Raw genomic sequence first — 26,777 nt, 5'->3', positions numbered from 1 at the left:
GTTCAGGGGAAGTGTGTTTCTGGGGGGGGTGTGAATAAACCAGTGTGACCTAAATCAGTCAAGGGAAAAGCTAGATTGGGATAAACCCTTTTATTGCTCACAATGTGGCCTGGCTCCCTTCACAGGGTGCTCTCTCTTTTTCCCAGTCCCCACTGGCAAAAGCCCACTTGGTGCTCTCCTCTGCTACTAAGGTGCGTGCTTACTTCCCCACCAGCCCCTTCTGGAAGGAACCCTCAGGGTGGGTCCCTTGCAACTGACAAGCACCAGACCAATTATGCATCAGAGGGGAGGAGAGAACAGCCTCTCTGTAGCCCTTGTCCCTGAGGCTGCAGGGAGCAGCAGTATATATAAATGGGCTAAGATCAGGTGGGAGATTCTGGAAGTTTACCCCACAGCATGTTTTCATTTCTCTGGGGTTATACCTAGGAGTAGAATTACTAGCATATGATAACCATATGTTTAACTTTTTGAGGGACTTCCAGACTGTTTATATCATTTTACATTCCTGCCAGCAATGTATAAGGGTTCCAGTTTATTCACATCCTTGTCAATACTTGTTATTGTCCATCCTTTTGATAACAGCCATCCTAGTTGTGTGTAGCATGCATCTCATTGTATTTAATTTACATTTGTTTTTAAATGTAGGTTTTGTTATTACTCAGGTATGGCAAGGTCAACAAATCAGATTTCCAGTTCTGATCCCTAGAGGAGGTGGCACACCACGCATGGAAGAGGGAGCCACAAAGGAAAGTGCCAAGTTTGGTTGGGAGGGGAGGAGAGGGAAATGTGGGCCAGAGCTATACTTGTGGTTTCTGTGGGAAGAAACAGGGAAGCAGGTAAGGAGGTTTAGCATTCAGTAGGTTGAATAATTTCCACAGGTTCTGGGGCATAGGGCCAGCTCCTAGTTGTCTAGTACCTGGCCCTGGGTAATTACGGAAAGGGAAATAGTAGCTTAGAGTGTAAGAGCCTGATAAAGAAGGTGGTTGGGATATGGGCTCCCATTGGTTGGTTTGCATATGAAAAGTATGCTTGCACGCAAGTCCTTTACTATATGTAAGAATTGGCTAGGCCCAGGAGCAGCAGGTATTTCAGGGTCAGGAAGGCCTGAAATGTCAAAGCATCAGAAACACATGGTTAATACAATTCCCATGATAGTCAATGATGTTGAGTTTTTCATGTGCTTGTTAGCCATTTGTATATCTTCTTTGGAGAAGTGTCTGCTCAGATCCTTTGCCCACTTAAAATTGGATTGTCTTTTTATTACTGGGTTGCAGTAATTCTTTTTTTCTTTTTTTTGCTGTAATTATACATCCTAGTTATCAGTCCCTTATCTGTTATGATTTGCAAAAAATGTCTCCTTTTCCGTGGATTTTTTCACTTTCATGATGGTGTCTTTTGAAGAACAAAGGGGGGAGTTTTAATAGGAGAGTGACCCAACCAGATTTACATTTTAGAAAGAATACGCTGCACTATTGCTAATTGTGTATAGGGAGCAAGATTGAAGAAGTTGAAAACAGTTAGGAGTCAGCTGCAGTAATCCAAGGAAAAGATAGAGGTGGCCTAGAATGGGGCAGGAAAATAGCAATTCTCGGTAATAAAACAGAGAGAAATGGGGATTAGTAGGAGCTGGAATGCCTGGGATTTGGAAATGATTGCCTACTGATGAGAAATATGAAAGGTGTAATAAAAAATCATCAAGTCCAGGTATCTTTGGCTTTGGAAACTTCAGGACACATTGCACTTATAAAGGAACACTAAAGATGGATTTTCTTCAGTTGTTGGTACTTGAAACAAAATTTAAATATATAAACTTCTAATTTCTGGAACTGAAAGGAATTCAATCTAAATGGAACATACATATATTATTTTTTATTGAGAGAAACCAGGAGATGATGTCTGGATGCAAGCAGTCCACTGCTATGAAAATAAATGTTTTCCTGCTCTGAAAGTGTTATAATGTAAATTTCTATTTGTTTCAGACAAGTATGATTTAAATACTAGAAGATGTGTTTTTAGTGGTATGTGTCACATTTCAGAATTATTATTGAACAAAGTATGAAAAAGGATTAATTCATTTATATTTGAAAAATTGGACTAAGTGAAGAGAAAGAGTTTTAAAGAGTGTTGGAAAATAGGCTTATTGAGAGGAACCAATTGGTACCAACCAGATGACAGGTTGGTAATTGAACATGTTGAATCTGAAGTTCCTAGGACACATTCAAGTGAAGATTGGCTAAAAGGCATTTGCATATATGATTATGGTGCCCACTAGAAATACCTAAACTGCCGTTCTAGATTTTGGAGTCATTTTCATATCATGGTAATTTAAAATCACTAGATACACTGAGGTTTTTCAGAGTACTAGATAGTAATAATGCAAGAGGGTGCTGAATCAGGAAAGCATCAACATTTAAGGGATAAGAACAGGAACTTGAAAATAACAAAAGGGATTAGTCAGAGAGAGAGCAGGAAAACAGAGTTTATACCATATAAGTCAAGGGAAGAGAGCTCAATAGTGTGACATAGTTTTTTGAGAGGTCAAGCAAAAAAATTGAACAAAGAGATTAGAAGTGATCTTAGAGGAGTTTCTGGAGAGTAGTGAGGATGGAAGTCAGAGTTCAAGAGTGGATGTAAGAGGAAATACAGATGGGAGTATAGAAATGTTCCAGTACTTTCAGAACCAGGGACTGTAGTGGAAGGAGAATGTGGGATGAGAAAAGAGTGTTTTTCTTATGAGGGCTGAGGTGTTCAAAATCTGACAAGAAGTAGGCAATAAAAATATATTAAAAATACAGGTGAACAGTATATGGACTAGATACTATAAGACTTAAAGGAAGAAACTACACAAATACTGTACTTAGTAAATCTGTTTCTCACATTGGTATGGGTTAGCACACTATTTTATGTGTATATTAGAATTGAACAAATGAGTAAGTATACGTAGATACTGAGAGCCAAGTTCCTCACTGTTGGAGAAAGAAGGTACAAATAAGGGAAGGGAAAAGGCTAGAACAAACCTTGTCATGCTGGACTGGAATCAATGGTGTCAGAATAAACTCATGGTTTTTAATATATATACAAATAGCTAGAAATAAATATAAATGTGTGTGCATGTGCAGATTTATATATATATACATATAATTCCTTAGCTCTGTTCACTAAGAGGGCCGAGGAGCAATGATACCACAGTAGTGATGAGCACATCTAGCACCCAGATTGGTTCCTAAATGCCATTCTTTAAGAGAAGGAACCAGGGGCTCCCTTGGAGAAGTGGTTGATTCCAGGCTGGGACAGGAGAAGCCTGGAACAATTTGTGGTACCAGAAAATAAGGAAGTGCTTAAAAAAGGAAGTGGACATGTCAAAAGGACATGGAAACTAGGCCAAAGGAGCTCCCAATGGCCAAAGTTGTACAATTAGAGAAACAAAATAAATAATGATAATACTGAATTATACCCTAATGAACAAAATAAATATCCATGAGTCCACACTGACTTAAATATAAATAAATTATTTAGAAGAAAGGAATAACTATTTCTTGCAGAAAAATTCCAGCTACTCAGTGTAGAATGAATAAAAGAGATATATAATCTTAACTTGGCAATTATAATAATAATAATTGTTGCAGGCAAAATTCATTGACGGTAAAGTTTTGAGGGTAAAAGTTTGATGAGAAATAGGATTTTTGCAAAATCTCAAAGTAACTACTGTACAATATTTATCAATACAAAAGAAAAAAAGTAGTCACTCTACTACCTGGTAGGTATCAGCTTACTCAAGTGGTCAAGGTTAATATCACCACTAATAAGATGTATTGACATTATGTACCCTCCAAGATAATGCACTGAGAACATAGTATCACTTCTGTGTTTTTTTTGGCAAAAATGCATAACTCCAGTCTATTTATTAGAAAGAAGTCAGAGAAATCAATTTGAGCAACATTCTTTAAAATGACTACTGATACTTACCAAAAGGGTCAATGTCATAAAAGACAAGGAGAGACTGAGGAAATGTTATAGTTTGGAGGAGACTAAGGGACCATAACAACTAAACTCAGTATGGGATCCTGGACTGGATCCTGGGACAGAAAAAGGACATTAGAAGAAAAACTGCTAAAATCTGAATAAGGTCTACAGCTTACTTAATAGTATTGTAGCAATGTTAATTTCCTGGTTTTGATCATTGTACTAAGGTTATATAAATTACTAATATTAGAGGAAGCTTGGGTGGAGGGTATAAATGAACTCTGTATTATATTTGTAACTTTTCTCCAAGTCCAAAACTATTTCAAAACAAAAAGTCAAAAAAAATACAGGTGAGGGGTAGGATCTAGAGCACAGGGGGAAAAATTGTTAGGAGGAGCTATGCCTCTCCCATAGAAGCAATAAGGCTGGCAGAAAGCATGATTATGCAGTAGGTGTACTGGCTTGTTGGCAGGAAGCTGATGGAGTTCTTCAAGGGAAGACCATGGATGTTCTCTCTGTGCCTATCACAGGGCCTGCCTGCCGCATCATAGGGACTCAACAAATGTTTATTGAACTGAAAAAACTTGGATTTGAGTCATGACTCCTTTATGATTATATCATGATGTCTAGATATGACCTTAGGCAAGCTACTTACACTCTGTGCTTCTGTTTCTTTGGAAAATGGGAGTAATAATCCCAGTTGTTAAGTCAGAAATTCATATATATATTCACCAAAATCTGTTTTCTTTTTTTGCTGTGCATACAACTAGGTAATGCTTCCCAGCCTCCTATTATGTTAAGCACATCCTGATCAGCACATTAATGGCTTTCAATATATATATATATATATATATTTAATTAATTTTATTTTGGTATCATTAATGTACAATTACATGAAGGACATTATGTTTACTAGGCTCCCCCCTTTACCAAGTGCCCCCCACATACCCGTTCACAGTCACTGTCCATCAACATAGTAAGATGCTGTAAAATCACTACTTGTTTTCTCTGTATTGCACAGCCCTCCCCGTGCTCCCCCCACTATACATGTTAATCGTAGTGCCCCTTTTCTTTTTCCCTGCCCTTATCCCTCCCTTCCCACCCGTCCTCCCCAGTCTCTTTCCCTTTGGTAACTGTTAGTCCATTCTTGGGTTCTGTGCTTCTGAAGCTGTTTTTTTCCTTCAATTTTCTTTTGTTCTTATACTCCACATATGAGTGAAATCATCTTTCTCTGCCTGGCTTATTTCACTGAGCATAATACCCTCTAGCTCCATCCATGTTGTTGCAAATGGTAGGATCTGTTTTTTTCTTATAGCTGAGTAATATTCCATTGTGTATATGTACCACATCTTCTTTATCCATTCATCTACTGATGGACATTTAGGTTGCTTCCATATCTTGGCTATTGTAAATAGTGCAGTGATAAACATAAGGGTGCATCTGCCTTTTTCAAACTGGAGTGCTGCATTCCTGGGGTAAATTCCTAGAAGTGGAATTCCTGGGTCAAATGGTATTTCTATTTTGAGCTTTTTGAGAAACCTCCATACTGATTTCCACAATGGTTGAACTAATTTACATTCCCACCAGCAGTGTAGGAGGGATCCCCTTTCTCCACAACCTCGCCAACATTTGTTGTTGTTTGTCTTTTGGATGGTAGCCATCCTTACTGGTGTGAGATGATATCTCAATGTGGTGTTAATTTCCATTTATCTGATGACAAGCGATGTGGAGCATCTTTTCATGTGCCTGTTGGCCATCTGAATTTCTTCTTTAGAGAACTGTCTGTTCAGCTCCTCTGACCATTTTTTAATTGGATTATTTGCTTTTTGTTTGTTGAGGTGTGTGAGCTCTTTATATATTTTGGATGTCAACCCCTTATTGGATCTGTCATTTCTGAATATATTCTCCCATACTGTAGGGTACCTTTTTGTTCTATTGATGGTGTCCTTTGCTGTACAGAAGCTTTTCAGCTTGATACAGTTCCATTTGTTCATTTTTGCTTTTGTTTCCCTTGCCCGGGGAGATATGTTCAAGAAGAGGTCACTCGTGTTTATGTCCATGAGATTTTTGCCTATGTTTTTTTCTAAGAGTTTTATGGTTTCATGACTTACATTCAGGTCTTTGATCCATTTGGAGTTTACTTTTGTGTATGGGGTTAGACAGTGATCCAGTTTCATTCTCTTACATGTAGCTGTCCAGTTTTGCCAGCACCATCTGTTGAAGAGACTGTCATTTCCCCATTGTATGTCCATGGCTCCTTTATCAAATATTAGTTGACCATATATGTTTGGGTTAATGTTTGGAGTCTCTATTCTGTTCCATTGGTCTGTGGCTCTTTTCTTGTGCCAGTACCAAATTGTCCTGATTACTGTGGCTTTGTAGTAGAGCTTGAAGTTGGGGAGCAAGATCCCCCCCCCACTTTATTCTTCCTTCTCAGGATTGCTTTAGCTATTCGGGGTCTTTGGTGTTTCCATATGAATTTTTGAACTATTTGTTCCAGTTCATTGAAGAATGCTGTTGGTAGTTTGATAGGGATTGCATCGAATCTGTATATTGCTTCGGGCAGGATGGCCATTTTGACGATATTAATTCTTCCTAGCCAGGAGCATGGGATGAGTTTCCATTTGTTAGTGACCTCTTTAATTTCTCTTAAGAGTGTCTTATAGTTTTCAGGGTATAGGTCTTTCACTTCCTTGGTTAGGTTTATTCCTAGGTATTTTATTCTTTTTGATGCTATTGTGAATGGAATTGTCTTCCTGATTTCTCTTTCTATTAGTTTGTTGTTAGTGTAGAGGAAAGCCACAGATTTCTGTGTGTTAATTTTGTATCCTGCAACTTTGATGAATTCTGATATTAGCTTTAGTAGTTTCGGAGTGGAGTCTTTAGGGTTTTTTATGTACAATATTATGTCATCTGCAAATAGTGACAGTTTAGCTTCTTCTTTACCAATCTGGATTCCTTGTATTTTTTTGTTTTGTCTAATTGCCATGGCTAGGACCTCCAGTACTATGTTAAATAACAGTGGGGAGAGTGGGCATCCCTGTCTAGTTCCCGATCTCAGAGGAAAAGCTTTCAGCTTCTCGCTGTTCAGTATGATGTTAGCTGTGGGTTTATCATATATGGCCTTTATTATGTTGAGGTACCTGCCCTCTATACCCATTTTGTTGAAAGTTTTTATCATGAATGGATGTTGAATTTTGTCGAATGCTTTTTCAGCATCTATGGAGATGATCATGTGGTTTTTGCCTTTCTTTGTGTTGATGTGGTGGATGATGTTAGTGGATTTTCGAATGTTGTACCATCCTTGCATCCCTGGGATGAATCCCACTTGGTCATGGTGTATGATCCTCTTGATGTATTTTTGAATTTGGTTTGCTAATAGTTTGTTGAGTATTTTTGCATCTATGTTCATCAGGGATATTGGTCGGTAGTTTTCTTTTTTGTTGGGGTCTTTGCCTGGTTTTGGTATTAGGGTGATGTTGGCTTCATAGAATGAGTTTGGGAGTATTCCTTCTTCTATTTTTTGGAAAACTTTAATGAGAATGGGTATTATGTCTTCTCTGTATGTCTGATAAAATTTCGAGGTAAATCCATCTGGCCCGGGGTTTTTGTTCTTTGGTAGTTTTTTGATTACCGCTTCAATTTTGTTGCTGCTAATTGTTCTGTTTAGATTTTCTGTTTCTTTCTGGGTCAGTCTTGGAAGGTTGTATTTTTCTAGGAAGTTGTCCATTTCTCCTAGGTTTCCCAGCTTGTTAGCATATAGGTTTTCATAGTACTCTCTAATAATTCTTTGTATTTCTGTGGGGTCCTTCGTGATTTTTCCTTTCTCGTTTCTGATTCTGTTGATGTGTGTTGACTCTCTTTTCTTCTTAATAAGTCTGGCTAGAGGCTTATATATTTTGTTTATTTTCTAGAAGAACCAGCTCTTGGTTTCATTGATTTTTGCTATTGTTTTATTTTTCCCAATTTTATTTATTTCTTCTCTGATCTTTATTATGTCCCTCCTTCTGCTGACCTTAGGCCTCATTTGTTCTTCTTTTTCCAATTTCGATAATTGTGACACTAGACCATTCATTTGGGATTGTTCTTCCTTCTTTAAATATGCCTGGATTGCTATATACTTTCCTCTTAAGACTGCTTTTGCTGCATCCCATAGTAGTTGGGGCTTTGTGTTGTTGTTGTCATTTGTTTCCATATATTGCTGGATATCCATTTTAATTTGGTCATTGATCCATTGATTATTTAGGAACATGTTGTTAAGCCTCCATGTGTTTGTGAGCCTTTTTGCTTTCTTTGTACAATTTATTTCTAGTTTTATGCCTTTGTGGTCTGAAAAGTTGGTTGGTAGGAGTTCAATCTTCTGGAATTTACTGAGGCTCTTTTTGTGGCCTAGTATGTGGTCTGTTCTGGAGAATGTTCCATGTGCACTTGAGAAGAATGTGTATCCTGTTGCTTTTGGATGTAGAGTTCTGTAGATGTCTATTAGGTCCATCTGTGTGTTGTTCAGTGCCTCTGTGTCCTTACTTATTTTCTGCCTGGTGGATCTGTCCTTTGGAGTGAGTAGTGTGTTGAAGTCTCCCAAAATGAATGCATTGCATTATATTTCCTCCTTTAATTCTGTTAGTATTTGTTTCACATATGTTGGTGCTCCTGTATTGTGTGCATATATATTTATAGTGGTTATATCCTCTTGTTGGACTGAGCCCTTTATCATTATGTAATGTCCTTCTTTATCTCTTGTTACTTTCTTTATTTTGAAGTCTATTTTGTGTGATACTAGTATTGCAACACCTGCTTTTTTGTCTCTGTTGTTTGCATGAAATATGTTTCTCCATCCCTTGACTTTTAATCTGTGCATGTCTTTGGGGTTGAGGTGAGTCTCTTGTTAGCAGCATATGGATGGGTCTTGCTTTTTTATCCATTCTATTACTCTGTGTCTTTTGATTGGTGCATTCAGTCCATTTACATTTAGGGTGATTACTGAAAGGTATGTACTTATTGCCATTGCAGGCTTTACGTTTGTGGTTACCAAAGGTTCAAGGTTAGCTTCTTTTCTATCTTACTGTCTAACTTCACTCGCTTATTGAGCTATTATAAACACGGTCTGATGATTCTTTATTTCTCTCCCTTCTTATTCCTCCTTCTCCCTTCTTCATATGTTGGGTGTTTTGTTCTGTGCTCTTTTTAGGAGTGCTCCCATCTAGAGCAGTCTCTGTAAGATACCCTGTAGATGTGGTTTGTGGGAGGCTAATTCCCTCAACTTTTGCTTGTCTGGGAATTGTTTAATCCCTCCTTCATATTTAAATGGTAATCGTGCTGGATACAGTAGTCTTGGTTCTAGGCCCTTCTGTTTCATTGCATTAAGTATATCATGCCATTCTCTTCTGGCCTGTAGGGTTTCTGTCAAGAAGTCTGATGATAGCCTGATGGGTTTTCCTTTGTAGGTGACCTTTTTTTTCTTTCTGGCTGCCTTTAATACTTTGTCCTTGTCTTTGATCTTTGCCATTTTAATTAGTATGTGTCTCGGTGTTACCCTCCTTGGATCCCTTGTCATGGATGTTCTGTGTACCTCTGTGGTCTGAGAGGCCATTTCCTCCCCTAGTTTGGGGAAGTTTTCAGCAATTATTTCTTCAAAGACACTTTCTATCCCTTTTTCTCTCTCTTCTTCTGGTACCCCTATAATACAGATATTATTCCCTTTAGATTGGTCACACAGTTCTCTTAAAATTCTTTCATTCCTGGAGATCCTTTTATCTCTCTCTGCCTCAGCTTCTCTGTGTTCCTGTTCCCTGTTTTCTAGTCCATTAATGGTCTCTTGCATCTCGTCCATTCTGCTTTGAAGTCCTTCCAGAGATTGTTTTATTTCTGTATTCTCCCTCCTTAGTTCTTGCATATTTCTCTGCAAGTCCATCAGCATGGTTATGACTTTTGTTTTGAATTCTTTTTCAGGAAGATTGGTTAAATCTATCTCCCCAGGTTCCTTCTCAGGGGAAGATGTAGATGTCAATGCTGTCTGGTTTAGTCCTGTCTGGATCAAATTTTTTTGCCTTTTCATGTTGGTAGGTGCAGTGGTATGCTATTGACTCATCTGTCAGCTGGGAGAGTCAAGACTCTTTCCACTTGGCTCCTGGCCTTTCTTTACTGGGACAACTGCGACCCCTAGTGGCTTGTGTTGGGCAATTGCATGTAGATTGGGTCTCTGTATCTTGCCCTGCTGGTATGCAGGAAGCTCCCTTGCTGTGGGCATGGCCAGCCTTAGGCTGCTGCCCTGCTATGGCGGGGCCCTGGAGGGGTAATGGACGGGGGACTGTTTGGCTGTTTGCCTCCATGAGGGGTCTCAGAGCTGTTGCCCAGGGGGTTAGTGTACTTGGAGTTTCCTGGAATTTCCAGCTGCTGGACTGTGACCCGGGATGCTTCCGTCCAGCTGTGGGGTCCCTGTCCCTTTAAGACTTTCAAAAAGCACTCACTTTTCTTTGTCCCAGGGGCGCCAGCTGTGGGACCCACTCACAGGTCTTACTGTCCTGCTTCCCTAATTTCCAGCACCCCATGAATGCACTGTGTGTGTGCTCTGGTGCGGATGGCTAGGGCTGGGTGTTTAGCAGTCCTGGGCTCCCTCTCCCTCCCTGCTCCGACTCCTCTCCTCCCGCTGGGATCTGGGGTGAGGGGCCTCAGGTCCCACCGGGCTGTGGCTTGTATCTTACCCCTTTCACCAGGCACTGGGTTCTCGCAGGTGTGGATGTAGTCTGGCTGTTGTCCTGTATCTTCTGGTCTCTCTTTTAGGGAGAGTTGTATTTGTTTTATTTTCAAAAATGTATATGTTTTTGGGAGGAGATTCCCATTGTCCTACTCATGCTGCCATCTTGGCTCCGCCTCTCTCAATATATATTTAATGAAAGAATATAACTATGGATATATTCTATTACAATCTTTGTTGTGTCATCAGTTCTTCCTTTTCTTGATTCTGGATGACATATCATGGGGCTACAAAAGTGGTTAAGACCAAATGACAATTTCCAGTGGATGATTTGTTGTAAAGTATATGATTTATTTTATACAGAACTAATGACGATTAGTTCTTCCTAATTATGAGCCATGGAGAAAAGACTTACATTCGTTATTTTTTTGAAATTACTTATTTTTATTAAAGTATCATTGATATACACTCTTATGAAGGTTTCACATGAAAAACGTGCTCACTACATTCACCCACATCATTGAGTGCCCCCCATACCCCATTGCAGTCACTGCCCATCAGTGTAGTAAAATGCCACAGAGTCCCTATTTGTCTTCTCTGTGCTGTACTTCCTTCCCCATGCCCCCACCACACCATGTGTACTAATCATAACATCCCTCAATCCCCTTCTCCCTCCCTCCCCACCTACTCTCCACCACCCTTTCTTCCCTTTGGTAACTGCTAGTCCCTTCTTGGGAGAAAAGTCATATATTCTTAATCTCCTGACACTGGATAGAACTGGAAGAAAATAATAGCTGTGGGAAAATGTGCCAGAGTATTTCTTCCTTTTTTTCCTCCCATTCATCTGTGAGGACATACTATTATTAGAAGTAGCATGAGGGCAGTGGGGTATGTTATGGTACCTTAGATTAAGCCATCAATAGTTCAGATTTTGAATTTTTTTTTTCTGGTTTAGTAACCTGGTTAAGTCAGTTTGATGAATGAGTTAAATGAATCCATGGATTCTCATGCCAAACTGTTTCTTGTGAGAATAATATGTAAACCAGAATGCTAATTTGTTAATTTACAATGATAAATGTAACCAAAGAACAGATTGTATGTTTTACTAGCTACTTGATATACTCTTTCTTGGCAGGAAAATCTGTATGGGAAGCTATATAGTTATAATCAGAAAGTTTTCTGAGAAATAGGAACTTGGAGCAAGAAGAATTAGGTGGGTAATCTAAATGTATGATTGTCAAATTATGATAACTGACTGCAACCATTTCAGTGGTAAGGACAGATTTGCCAAGAGAGGGTTTCTTTTTCTTCACTACTATCCTCTTTTCACGTAGATTAAGCTAGAATGGTATAATTCCTAGTTTCACACTATCCCATTACCCATCCCAGTGAAGAGAGTGACATCTGATTGGTAAATTCAAGAAGAACGACCTAGGAATCTTGCTTCATTTTCTCTCTATTTTTCTTTCTTCAGTAAGGCTGCTCTCAGAGTGCATATTTCTTACTTGGTCCAGAGTGTTACTCAGGGCCAAATTCTTCATTAAGGCACAATGGACATGATGTGTAAGGTCCAAGATACTTTCAGGGGCCCTTAAAATGTTTTGTTTTAGTTTAAAATCAGAAGGAAAAAAATAAGTTTGTTGGTCAAAGAAAATGTTTAAAAATATTAATATATTTTTATTTATATCAGCAGAGACATAAAATATATTTTTTTTTGTGGAGGAAGGAACTCATGAAGGCAGAAGTGCCTGGGGCACTTGTGTCTTACACTGGGCCCCAGGCACTCCTGATCAGTTCAAGGGGCTATCTGACCCATCATTTACCTATGCTTGCATTTTATTCTCAATTTGGACAGAGAAGAACAAAGCTATTATTGGGCTCCCTCAAGACCCTGATATAAATTTCAGGAATATATATTTACCGCTTCTTTGCTTTATTCCTTTCTCTAGGACAGTTTGCTTTGCTCACCTGGCCTCATGCAGAATATAGCTGCCTCCAACTCCTGAGTTAACCCCATAAGGCTTAGTTGCACAAAGAAATGGAATCTCTTTAGAATCCCATATATTTTTTTCTTACATAAATGGTATTTTTAAAAAAGCAAATAGTCTTTGATTAAAAAATGTAGAGTGAAGTCTCTCCAGCCTCTTTACTCTAGCTACTCAGTTCCCTTTCTCAAAGACAGTGGCACCAGTTTATTCCATTTCCTTCCTGAGATATTATAAGTATGTGATAAAATACATCTATCTATCTATCTATCTATCTATCTATCTATCTATCTATCTATCTATCTATCTATCTATCTAATCTATCTATCTATCATCTACCTAATTATCTATTCTTTCTCCACTTTTTTTGCATTAATGACAGTATATCATACACACATTTTAAAAATTAAAGTGTCATTAATATACAATCTTATCTCGGTTTCAGCTGTACATCGCAGTGGTTCAACAGTCCCCATTATCAACTTATATTGTGATTGCAAATTAGTGTGCCCCTTTATACCCTCCCCCTCCCCCCTGCACATGCCCTCACCCCTTCCCCTTGGTAACCACTAGTCACTTCTCAGTGTTCATGAGTCTACTGCTGTTTTGTTCTGTTTTGCTTTGTTTTTATATTTCACTGAGCGTAATACCCTCTAGCTCCATCCACGTTGTTGCAAATGGCAAACTTTATTTTTATGGCTGAATAATATTCCATTGTGTATATGTACCACATCTTCTTTATCTGGTCATCCATCGATGGACACTTAGGTTGCTTCCATGTCTTGGCTATTGTAAATAGTGCAATGAACATATATATGTCACGATATATATATGTCACTGGGGACACATCTCCTTGTATCTCTGTATCTTTTGCAATTAGGGATTTTGTTTTCTTCAGGTAAATTCCAGAGAGTGGAATTACTGGGTCAGGTGGTTTTTCTTTTTTTAGGAACTTCCATACTGCTTTCCACAGCAGTTGCACAACTTAGATTCCCATCAACAGTGTGGAGGGTTCCTATTTCTCCACGTCCTCACCAGCATTTGTTGTCTCTTATCTTTTGGATAGTGGCCTTTCTAACTGGACCATATACACATTTTTCACTGAGCAGTTTATCCTGGAAATCTGTACAGTATCAGCAGAGAAAATCATCATTCTCTAATATTATAGGATTCCATGTTTTAATGTAGCATACTATATTTAACTAGTTCCCCACTGATATTTAGTTTTTCCCATTTTTCTGCTATTACAATAATGCTGCAATGAAAAAGCAGAAACACACATGGCACACACACATATATACATATATAATTTTAGAGAGTAATTTATATTTTTTTCTGTGAGCAGTCTTTTCTATGCTTTGCCCAGTTTTTTCTTTGGGTTGTTGCTCTTTTACTAATTTCTAGGTATTTGTATATTAGAAAAATCAGTCCTTTATTTCTGATGTGAATTGCATTTTGTTATCATTTGTTATTTGATTATACTAATGGTGCTTTCATCTTTGTTGCAATTCTAAAGATTCCCAGGAAGGTGCTAATTGGCTAAAGACCCTTGGTTAATCAACTGTCACCAGGGAGGTGGAGTCATTTTTTAATACCCTGGAGTCTGCCCTATGGAATGGGGGTGAGTAAAAACTAAAAAGGAAATTATGAGCTATGCTAAAAGGTATCTACTATATTTCAATATCTAAGAACATTTTCTTGTCATTGGGGACACATCTCTTTGTCTAGGGGATATGACCTCACAAGTTTAGTGAAGATACACCATAACAAACAGTTACCATGGCAACTGAGTAAGAGAAGTAAATACAAATTGTTTGAGGCCTAGTAAGAAAGAGTTCATTATGTTTGGGGCATCTGGGAAAACTTTATAGGAGAAAAGGGCATTTCAGCTGGTCTGTAAAGAGTCAAATAAGTGAAAAAGAATGACTAGGTTGGCTAATGTTTCAGCATCATCGGAACTGGATGTATTGGGAATTGGGATTGTCACAAATGGAAGAGTAATGTGACTGACAGAAAGATGTCAACACATACGGTTAGACGTTGTAACGGTTCCTTATCAGCAAATGATATAAAATCTTACAGTAACAGATAGCTGGAACTACCACAATATACTTAAGTATGGCTTCCTGTAAAAATCCCTCACAGACACAGGACTGTGGTTGCTGTCATAATCACAGGAGGATTCCACCAGGCATGAGGAAGCTATCCTCGCCACTCTGCAGTTCTAGTTCTTTCAGGCTGGTTTTTTTGTTTTTGTTTTTTTAACACTCTGCCAGTCCTGTTTCCTCCTGTCCCTGTCAGGTTGCAGACTGCTTCATGTCTGCCCATTCACTTATGGAGAAATTGGGTAAAACAAAATAAATTTCTCAAGAGTATCCCTTAGTGGATGTAGACTTGAGGTCTATTTGAAGTCTATTTCTGTAGGAGTGGCAGGACTTGGAAGCATGGGCTGAGGGGTTTGGATTTTATCTTCAAACATACAGATGAATGTTTCCTCCCAAAGAATGATATAAGAGCAGATGTCCTGAGATATTCTCCATGAATAAAGGATTTTTGGTCAAGTTAGTTTGAAATATTTAATTCTATATCCCTCTCTTAGAGATTATAGTGTACATTGTCATATTAAAAGCTCTGAGAATTTAATCAAAGTTGAAGCACAGAGTACAATGAGAAGCCTTCAATTTAAAAGAAATGTAAAATTTCATTATCCCTCATTTACACATCTTCTCAAATAATGCTTATTACAATTTTGAGAAAAGCTAACAGTGGAGAGCTGTGAAGTTTCTGAGAGAGACAGATTCGATTTTTCATCAGGTTTTCACTTAGGCTGGAATGCCATCACTCTCAATTTTGTTTTCTTGTTTTAGTTTGCTTATGTTTTTTGTTTATTTTTTTGTTGTTAGTTTTTCAGGAGTAGATTGGTTTCTTTTCCCTTCATTTCCCATCCCCCACCTTTAATGAGGTATAACTGACAAAACTGTATGTACTTAAACTTTACACCTGTTTTGATATACATTGTGAAATGACTACCACAATTAAGATACCCATCACCTCACAGTTACCTTTACGTGTGTGTTGAGAATACTTAAGATCTATTCTGTTAGCAAATTTCAATTCTTAAAAGCTATCTTGTCTCAGTAGATGTCCTTAGTATCCTATCTCTTCCCTCTGGATGTTTCTTCATTTTTTAAAAATAGCACTTTATGCCTACCTTTTATAAATAACTGCACAAATTATTTTTCTTCATGATTGAGTCCACTAATAACTGCAAGTATTAACTACTGTCTATTGAACTTCTACTTTTACATGCTTTCATTATTTTATAATCAGAAAGTAGATATAATGAATGTATTTGAGAAATGAGAAAACTGGGTTTTAGAGGGCTTTAAGTGACTTTTTTTAAGGCCACAGAGCTTGCAGTTCCTGTTGAGAGTGGTAAAGCAATCTTTTATAAATATAAGCCCTTTGATACTTATTTACTTTAGATAACAGCACTATTACCCACTATCCGGTTTCCACCAGATTTAAAATGAAAAACACAGGAGTTCAGCATATGCTAGTCCTACTTTCTTTTGGTAAATTCTTGCAACAATGCTATTCTAAGTTTATTTGGGAGTGAAAACAAGTATTTATCTGCTATGTATAGAGGAAAAAAATCCCCAGATTTTCTTTTGATTTGCCATATGCTGTGTTATGGAGTGATGTTCATTCATTCTTTTACTCAGCAAATACCCATGTAATGTTTATTTTGTACAAGGTACTGAGTTTGGCAGTAAGGAATACAGTGCTGAATGGGAAACAGAACCTATCTTCAAGGAACTGATGATCTACTAAGGGAAATTATAAATAGTAAATAATTATAATGAAGCAAGATAGTTCAAGTCAAAATCAAAGTATAGGAATGCAGAAGATGAGGATGGCATAGATCACTTTTGATTGGGAGGAAACCAAACTTATGTTTCTTATGTTCTAAACATCAATGTAAACAAGCATGTTTAGCATTTGGCCATTAAATAGACCAAAGAATCAAAGATGGCTTTAGACAAATATAAAAGATTTATGATATAAAGATTTATGATATATTTAGACAAATATAAAAGATTTATGTCATTTTATTGACAAAAACATCCAAGACATATAAACTTTATTATTTTCTTAAAGGCCAGTCTTTCACCTAAAGAAATGACAGGGTTCATCTTATTTAAAGTGTTAAGTAGTAGGTATTTTGCCATTCTGTGAGAAATCTGGCATTTTTGAGAATTAAATATTGTAACCCAACCAGTTAGAAGATTTGGAGTGTGATCTGGAGTAGCAGTTTGGTATTTAAGGTACATTAAGATACTCGTTTCAAAAAAGCTTCTTTGAAATTAAAAATTCATGATCTTGAATGAGAATGGGCATGATACACAACCCATTCATCCAGGGTGTTGATCTACTGTTGACGTCTCATCCTTTAAAAGATGTGTTGTATTTTTTCTATTGGCTTAGAATTTAAACCAATAAGGAAGAAGGAAATCTTTATAAATATTCAGAAAGGAAGGCTGGCATTGTGAATGTTGAGTAAAAATTGCTTTGTTCTTTGACTGAGTTTCAGAGTTTTATAGTATTGATGTAGTAGGCAAAATTTTTTGGCCAGGGTTAGGTCTTGGTGGCTTGAAATGTATTTTTCAGTGTCATTTCTCATTGTTCAGACAAGATGTGATGAATCTTTAATAATGTTCAAAGGAAAACCAAGAATTTAAATGCCAATTTTTATTATCATGGTGAACATATTTCATATGAACAAAATTAAAATTAATTTTCTGGATTTGTTTGAAGTTCATAATTACTAGGGTTCTTTCATTTCTAAAGTGGCATGTATCACTTATTAGTCTCCTTTAATGGCTGTTCAGAGGCAGAGTTAATGTTAGGTTCTCAGTAATAGCTATTTATAACTTCATTCTGGGTCCTTCATTAAAATTTTTGCTGTTTTGAAATTTTACAAAAGCAATAAAGGTGTATTGTTAATTTTAAATATCTAGACTCGACGGATCTCTAAAAATACAAAAATCACACGGAAAAAAACCCTTTTTTTTCTTTTGTAATTTTCTCTATGTGATTGGTTTCAATAGAAAGTTTATCCCCAGGTATCTGGTTAAACATTTCTGGTTCAAAAAAAAGCCACTAAAATGTTTTCATTGAGTGTGCGTAGATGTCCCAATTATACCTAGATGAAGACAAAAATCCACTTGCACTTCCCCCCAATTTCCACTCAGTTTAAAGCAATTACTGTAACAACATCAACAGTCTGTCTCTTCAATGCAAAGGAATACTGTGTCAGGAAGGTATTTATAAAAAGCAGCGATAGAATAAAAATAATTGCAAATGAAGGGGAAATGAGGAAAAGACATTTAAGGAAAACCACCACCATCACCTTAAATTAAAAAAAATTGGTGTACCTGAAAACTTTGCCTATTTCACGTCAGAACACAGAAGAAACACACCAAGGAAAGCAGAGTTTCGGAGGGAAAAAAATGGAGCAGGCTTGGGGAACCGGCTAGTAACAGTCAAAGCAAAAGGGAAACCTTGTTGCTTTGTCTTGGCGCCTGAAATCTGGTCTAAGCCGGACCAAAGGTCTGTACCTGCGGCACTGCATTGCAAACGTGCACTCGTTTTTGCGCTTACGCCAGCATGTTGAGTCGGCACGTTGGCCGCGCGGGTTGAGACTAGGCAACTTTCACCCCGGCCGCAGCAGCCGCGGGCCCCTTTGTCTCCCGGCTCCCCAGCAGCCGCGGTGTGTCCGCCGCCTGAGCCGGGGTTCACGTCCCCGCCGTCAGTCAGCAGCTCAGTCCGGCAACGCTGAGGGCGGCTGGCTGGCCTTGCGGTCCCTCCCAACCTACGGGTGGGACCCCCGCACTGGCGGGCCCGCCCAGGCTCTCATTTCCTCCCGCGTCTTGACCAGCGAGCGCAATCTTGTGTTTCTGTTTAGCTTTTAGGGCTGGGAGAGTGAAGAGAGCTAGAAACAGCTGTGGTTTACCACTCCGCTTATTTCGGCAGCAATTTCCAGCCCCTTATTGCTACGTTCACCAGCCCAAAACGGCTCCCATCTTCCCCGAAAACCCGACCCAGTGAAAAGGACTTGCTTTTCCTTGTGACCCTGTGACAAGGGAAGGGGGAAACACGTCAGGATTTGAAGCGAGCCTTTTTTCTGGAGAGTGTGAACCTGGCCCAGGGCCGCGGAAGCGGCCACGCCGGGACTGGCGATCCTAAGGAGAGGGAGGGGCGAGAGCGTCCGGGGGTCCGGGTCGCAGGGTCGGCCCCGTGGGCGGGCCGACGCTCCGCTGGAGCTCCGGGACGAACCAGAGGTCGCTGCTGGGAGCCGGCGGGTGCGGGGAAGGCGGAGAGCGGCGATCCACCTGAACGACGTGGCAGCCATTCCCATCTCCCCGAGACCCCTCCCCATTCGGCCTCCCGCCCGCCCTATCGCGGCTGGCCGCTGTAAGTCTGCTCTTCCCTGGCCGGACGGAGAGCGGCAGTGTTTCTCTGCCCGGCGCGCGCCGAGCGTTCCCCCCCACCCCCGCCCACCGGCGGCCGCCGCTGCTTGCCAGCCCAGCGCCGCGCCGGAGAGCGCAGCGGCGGGAAAGGGCTGCGTACCCGCGGCCCCGCGTCGCGCCCTCGACGACGCGGGCCCGGCCTCGACGCCCTCCGCCCGCTCCCGGAGCAGGTAAAGGCGGCGGGAGGGAGGCGGGGCGGCCGGTCCGGGTCGAGGGTCTCGGAAGGTAGGGATCCCGGTATCCCGATGCAAAGCGGAGGGCCGGAGGCAGTGGCGGGCGGATCTGCGACCGAAACCAAATCCTCGAACGTGGGTGCCCGGCGCGGGCCGGGCCACCCGGACGGAAGGGAAGTAAGGCGTCGGTGAGAGGCGGATCCTGGCGCACCGCCCGAGGCCGGGCTAAGGCGGGGGCAGCGGCCGCGGCCGCTTCGCCGGTCTTCCTGTCCCTGGCGGGCCTCCAGGCCCCAGACACACCCCTTTCGACCCCCCGGGCTTCTTGTCTGGAGATTTCCGCCGGGAGTTGACCTCGTGCCCATTGGAGCACCTTCAGCGTTTCCCAGGCAGAGCCCTGGAACTTTGGGCTACCCTCCCTAGAGCACGTAGTCCTAGCAGAGCCGTTTATTTACGCCTTCAAATCCACGCATTCTCTCACTCCACAAGTATCGATTTTGGATACTGCAGGGAGACATTCCCCGTCAGAGGTATTTGTTTCTCATAGACTCCCCACCCCTGCACTCCCCCCGCAACTTTAATCCTCACTGGGACCCTCCTTGAATCCTGCCGTCTTTGCGGACCCTCGCCCAGGTGTCCCGTTTGGAAATATGTCTTCGATAGAATGAGTCATCTGACCGGGGACACGGTTTGTTCCTTCGGTTCTTTTGCTTAAAACAGTTTTTTTCCCCCGTCAGAAAGATTGCTGGAGTAATATAAAGTGTAGCTGCCAGATCACGCTCAGTGTTGACTTGAAAAGAATCTTACTTTCGGAAACAGCCTTTAGAACTAGGATTTGGTATTTGTGGCACTGGCAGGTTTGTACACATTCTCGCCTTGCAGGGGTTGTAGTGCCTCCATAGCGCAGTTCTGACTTGAAGGCAGGATTGGCCGGTTTTTCTACTCGACATTTTTAAGCCAATCAAGAAGCGCTCTTTGCCTGGAGACTGGTTAACTCAGGAAAGGTGGGGATTGGTTGATCTCAGAGAAGAAACTACTGGATGAACCTGGACTCAGAAAACAATGACTGATTTTGCAGCTTCCTTTCTTCTCCCAGTATTTTTTTTAATGTTATCTTTTCATCCCAACGTCAACCTTTTGTTCCGTTTTATTATCTCCATTGTTTTTCTCTCAAATGTCCAGCTCTTTTCTGGAGCTCGTTTTAATCTCATCCTTCAATTTTCAGTGAAAGGATCCTTACACGTTGTAAGAAATGTAAACATCATGTGTTTGATGTTTTGGTAATCAGCTCGGTTCAGTTTTCTTTTCTCACATTGTCCGGTTTTAAAGGTCAGAATTTAAGTCAACAATTTTTAAGATCCTGTGCCAGAGCCTTTATTATTTAAGTGACTGTGCTAGGATGGTGGGCGGAGGGGCTGCAGTGATGGAGATGGTAGGAAGAATAGGAAAGAAATGGCAGCTTTTCTCCAAGGAGGCTACAATTAAGATCTTGAAAAAAGGCTAACGTATAAAACAAAACAAAACAACCCCAGTACAAATCAGCCTACAGTATTTAGGAATGTCAATTTGTGTACCTGTTGACTTCAGTTGCTTTGAAGGGCAGAGTAAAGAGGACCGAGTACTGGCCTTAATAGAAAAGGTGGGCTTAAGTTATGGTAAAGGAATGTGTTTCTTTATTAAAGTAGTCATAGTATGTTGTACACAGAGGCTAACGAAATAACAATGTAGATGTATATATTTTTTAAACACCATCTGAAGATTTTCCTTCTTTTAAAATCTCCCTTTATGATTATTCTGGTTATGCATGTCTTTTGATATGCAAAGCAATACTGTTTATTAGTCAATGTGAATTTTAGAAAACTGCTCTCTTTGCTTTCTTTTCCTTAAGTTTTTTATATGCATACTCACCTTGTCTTAAGAAGAATCTCAGTTTGACAGATCCAGCATGAATCTTAACAGACGACTATTAAATACCTTTAGATGTAGTTTTATTAGGAATTAAAGAAGAGATTGTACATTTAAACAAAATATTTACCGTGCAAGACAATAAGTCAAACATTGTCCTCGTCACCCTTACCCTCATAGTAATAAAAATGGCTACCATATGTTTATATAGATATGTGTGTATGTGTGAGTGATAGGCACTGTTTTTAAACACTTTACGTATGCTGCTGTATTTCTCACAATGAGTATTGCACTATTATTGACACTGTTTTAGAAATGAAACAGAAAATCTGAGAAATGTGAAGAAAGTTGCCTGAGGTCCCCTAACTGGTATTTGGCGGAGCCCAGGGTTCAGTCAACCTGGATCTTTGTGACCCCAAACCTTACCCTTAGTACTTTCTTTTCATGGTCCTCTGAAACACAACCTTTGACATCAATTGATTACATTTCCAAATATCTACCATTTGTCCTATCAATTGTAAGATGGACTATTATTTTATGTACTTTCACAAAATCAAAAAACAAAAGTGCTCCAAGTAAACTGTGTCATGTCGTTGATTTTAGGATGTATCCTTAATGCAGAAATAAAAATGTCATAGGATTGATGAAATAAGGTATATTGGTTTGTCCTGAACATTTTTCCTCTACATCACAATGAATAATTTAGTTTGCTTATATAATACTCTCAGTTTTGGTTAGTTGAATTTACTTTTAACCTTCCTACCCATTGTACTAAAGATTTAAGATATGTTTAGATTGGCAGGCTAATGGAAGAATCTCAGCATTGTCCTCTATGAATTATTTTATTAGTACATCTAGATTTTGGTTAATCAGTTTGCGGTGTCCAAACTCATATAACTTCAAAAATTGAAAAAGCATTTCATTGATTTTCATGGGAGAATGAGAGAATAAAGAAGAGATTGTACATTTAAAAAAATATTTACCATACAAGACAGTAAGTCAAACATTGTCCTCATCACTCTTATGCTATAGTAATAAAAATGGCTACCATGTATTTATGTATGTGTGTGTGTGTGTGTGTGTGTGTGTGACACACATCCATGACAGGCACTGTTTTAATCTAAGCCAGCTAGATTTTCATGACTATTAGGGGAATTACTTGATCAAAGAGCTCCCATATAGCAATTGCCTGGGCACTGGCTCTGGGTGTACCAGTTTCACTAAACCTCACCAGACTCTTGGTGGACACTGTATTTTTCTAAATGTGGGTTGTCTGTTCTATACTTTGATCATATACTGGGTCTAACTTTTTAATGAAATTTTAAGACCCAAACATAGGATTATTAGTGTCTTTTTTCTTGAAAATATTTCTCTAGTTTGCTGTTTTACTTTTTGGTTAGTTTTAATTGTTGTATGCTTAAAATGTTCATATATGAATCTTACCATTCTTTTGCCATTGTTCTATACTTCAAATTAAGAAATGTCATTGTTCTACAAATGTGATGAGTTTTTTCTAATATTTCTAAAATTAACTATAGTCATAATTTATTTTAATATAAAGTGTAACACCATTTTGTTTTATAAATTGCTGTAGAATCATTTTAGTTTTGACACTATTAAAAAATTCTCTTATTTTAGAAAGCCTATCTTATTGAATGTAAATTTTGAGATATAGTTATGACTGTTTCTGGACTCTTCTCATAATAGTTCTTCAATCTTTTATTGGATATTTGTATGTTACTTTCAAAATACAGTATTTAGGAGAGTGAATTTCCCCAGATGTCTTAAAAAAAATTATGCATCCTCTGTATTCACTCAATTTAAGATTTCATTTGGGAGACTGACATGAGGAATATTTAAGTTTTCTGTTCTGAAGCAGGGCATTTAAAAAAATTCTTTTCTTTTTTTGAGTTTATTATTTCTTCTCTCTGGAGTGTCTTCACTGTTATCTCTGTCTTCGTTACCCTAAATTCTCTGCTAACATATTGCAAGATTTAGGTGGCATTTGTTGTAAAAAGTCTTCCTTTCCTCAGCAAAGATAATCACCTTTTGTATTTCCTCTGAACCTTTGATCTATTTCCATTATATACCTTTTGCTGTCTTGAGCTACCTCCTTGCTTTGGTAACTGAACTTTCCTCTTTCTTACCCTTTTTTTTTTCTTCCCCTAACACTGCTCCCAACACTGTAGGTATTAAATATTGGCATGAATAAAGGAGATATTTTACTTTTAAAGATAATTCTCTCAGTCATCTTCTGTATGACAATTCTGCAGTCTCCAACACCAAGCTCTTTCCTGCTAACTGGACTCATGTCCCCTCTCTTTATAAGATGTCATCTGTGTGCTCCCCCAGATACCTTAAACAGAGCATATCCCAAACTGTAGTCCTTATCAACCTTTCCTCTCTCATCCTTAAACCAAAATATCGAACATATTGCCTCTTTTCTGTCATTTTTCTAGGGGAAGATTAAATGAGATAATGCATGTGTGTTAAGAATTCATTAAATGGTAGACACTGCTAATAATAACTTGGCAGAAACATGGGCTATTGTCCTCTTTTTCTTTTCATATTCTGATTAATTACTGAGCCCTGTTGGATTCTTTGTCCTTAGTATCTGTTGAATCCATGGCTTTTCTCTATTCCCAGGATACCATTCGGCTCCACAGTTATCATCTCTCACCAGAATTGCTGCAGTAGCCATCTTAGTAGTTATCCCTGCTTTTAGCCCATTTTTCCAATCCATTTTTTCCACTGTAGCCAGAGTAATCTGACACATTTCAACATGTAACTATTCTGCTAAAATCTTTTTGTGGCTTTTCATTGCCTTCAGGATAAAGTAAGAACTTCCTAATTTTGCTTTCAGGGCCCTCATGATCTGGTTTCTGTTTACCACTTCATCTTCATCCTCTGTCACTTTCTCCCTTTGCCCTCAATGCACTAGTCGTATTCATTTACTTGCATTTCTCCCTCAAGATGCCAAGTTTGTTAAATCTAGGCCTTCTACAGAAGCTTCCTTCTCTCTGGAATGCCTTCCCTAGTTCCTTAACTTCCCCCTCCTTTGGTTTTGTTAACTCATACTTGACTTTCAGGTCTCAGTTGAGGCAATAACTCTGGGAATGTATCCTGGGTTACATGCACCTTCTATTTGTTTCCCTCGCACTCTGTATTCTCCTATATTGTAATTGCTTGCTTATTTGTCAACTCACCATGTACTGGTTAGGATGTAACAAAAGAAAGAGGTAAATTGACTGTCTTAAAAATGATGTGATTTGGATGGAGTGTATTGAAAATGGGATTAAATAATAATTTAGGGGTTTACTTAGCAGGGAATAAAAAAAGACGTTATGTCTGATAGATGAAAGCTTTTTAAGTCAGGAAAGACTTACAAAGGTGGGCCGTTTTACAGTTTCAGTGCAATATATCCTTACATATAATTTCTGTCTATTCAGTTTCCCTATTGTTAGGACTTTTTGGCTTGCAAGTAATGGAGATGCAGTTTGATATAGCCTGTGGAGGGAAAATTTAGTTGTTCAGTAACCATACAGCAGAGATATGGATAAGAGCCTGATGTCAGAGCCTCTAGATAGATTTGACCCCATGCCCATCCCTTGACCAATTCCTGCAGCTAAGGGAATGAGTACTATGCTTACTTAGCGCAGACTAGATCAGGGGCTGTACTCACTTACATGGGCAGTGGTCTGTTAGCAAAAGACAAACCGCTGGTAGAGTAGGAAAGGAGAGGGATGAGTTCGGGGCAGACACAGAATATGCATTATAATTCTTAATCACCCTTCTGATTATAAATTTATTTTCCTAGTTACTTTTTCTGTGGGAAAGAGATGCCTTGTATATGGACCTGAGTATTCCAAGTACTGAAATGTTAAGTTCAATATTACAAAGAACTGAATTGGATTTTTGGTTTGTGCTGGCATATAACCAATATTTCTTGTCCTCTTGTCTGCTGAATAAGAACACATTATTTGCAAAGTGGTTATAGACTAAAAGTCTGAACAAATAAATACAAAGTTGCTAAGATAGAGGTATATTGAGTGCAGTGAGATTTGTGTCTAAATTGGATCTTGGGATAGTGGAAAATTTCCCTGTAGGAACATGAATTGAGCCAAGAAATATGGGTTGGTGGGTTGGGGTAGAGGGACTTTTGGGGAGAATATATGTGAAACACAGATGTGAAATGACCTACTTTGTGTCAAAAAGAAATAATTAGGCATAAGAGCATTAGAGATTACCTAAGGAGAAGTAGAAGAGGAGGTGGTTAGGGGTAGATAAAGGGCCAGATTGTAGAAGTCCTTGAATGCTTTACCAGTGAGTTGGAACGTGATCTTGAAAGCTGTAGAACCGTTGAAGGATTTTAAGCTGTACTTCTCATTCTTGAAATACTCATGTAATATCCAAGTGTATATGTTTTTTTTTTTTTGAGAGGGCATCTCTCATATTTATTGATCAAATGGTTGTTAACAACAATAAAATTCTGTATAGGGGACTCAATGCACAATCATTGATCAACCCCAAGCCTAATTCTCAACAGTCTCCAATCTTCTGAAACATAACGAATAAGTTCTTACATGGTGAACAAATTCTTATATAGTGAATAAGTTCTTACATGGTGAACAGTACAAGGGCAGTCATATCACAGAAACTTTTGGTTCTGATCACGCATCATGAACTATAAACAATCAAGTCAGATACAATTATTCATTTGATTTTTATACCAAGTGTATATGTTTGTTAGGCAGTTAATAATATTGGCGTTTGGGAGAGAATTATTGTCTAGAGTCACAGCTACAGGTACTGAAGCCATGAGTTTCGATGGACCTAGAAAAAAGGTGGCAGAGCAGAAGATTGGGGACAGAGCCCGTATCAGCAATGATATTGAAAGAGTGAGCAAAAAAAAAGAAATCAGTAGTGTTGACTATATGTATATCATTAACACAACAGATCTGTAGAACTTTTTCATCTTGAAAAGCTGAATCTACTCTACCCATTGAACAGCTTCCCCACTCTGCCTCCCTTCTAGCCCCTGGCAACCATCATCCTACTTTCTGTTTTTAAGGGCTTGACTGCTTTAGATACCTCATATAAGTGGAATCATACAGTATTTGTCTTTTTGTGGCTGACCTAATTTACTCAGCATAATGTCCTCAAGGTTCATCCATGTTGTAGCATATGAAAGGATTTTCTCTTTTCTAAGGCTGTGTAGTATTTAATTTTGTGTGTGTGTGTGTGTGTGTGTGTGCATGTGTGTGCATGCATGTGTACTGCCACCCCCCACCCCCCACCCCCACATACACATTTTCTTTTGTCAAGTCTTCTGTCAATGAACATGTAGGTTGTGTGGACATTCCACCTCTTGGTATTGTGAATAAGGCTGCAGTGAACATGGGTGTACAATACCTCTTCGAATCCTGTTTTCAGTTCTTTTGGATATATACGCAAAAGTGGGATTGCTGGATTAATATTATTCTATTTATTACTTTTTTGAGGAATCTTTGTTTCCCATAGTGGCTGC

General features: G+C 39.1%; 1 protein-coding gene across 16 annotated transcripts in view; it reads left to right on the top strand.

The window, feature by feature from the left end:
* Positions 1 to 18,910: 18,910 nt before the first annotated feature.
* The window catches only part of N4BP2 (NEDD4 binding protein 2), a 125,462-nt gene continuing 117,595 nt past the window's right edge, over positions 18,911 to 26,777 (top strand). For 6 of the 16 annotated variants that reach the window (XM_037002609.2, XM_037002607.2, XM_073237721.1 and 3 more), the window contains exon 1: positions 19,170 to 19,345. The gene's annotated coding sequence lies outside the window, so the exon portion shown is untranslated. Of the gene's footprint in view, positions 19,120 to 19,165; positions 19,346 to 26,777 lie in introns of those variants that run through there. The other 10 variants (XR_012131759.1, XM_037002611.2, XM_037002610.2 and 7 more) reach the window with 5 other exon arrangements.

The sequence above is a fragment of the Manis javanica genome, chromosome 5 (assembly GCF_040802235.1).
Source record: "Manis javanica isolate MJ-LG chromosome 5, MJ_LKY, whole genome shotgun sequence".
Taxonomy (NCBI): Eukaryota; Metazoa; Chordata; class Mammalia; order Pholidota; family Manidae; genus Manis; species Manis javanica.
This window is presented reverse-complemented; position numbering and strand designations above follow the sequence as displayed.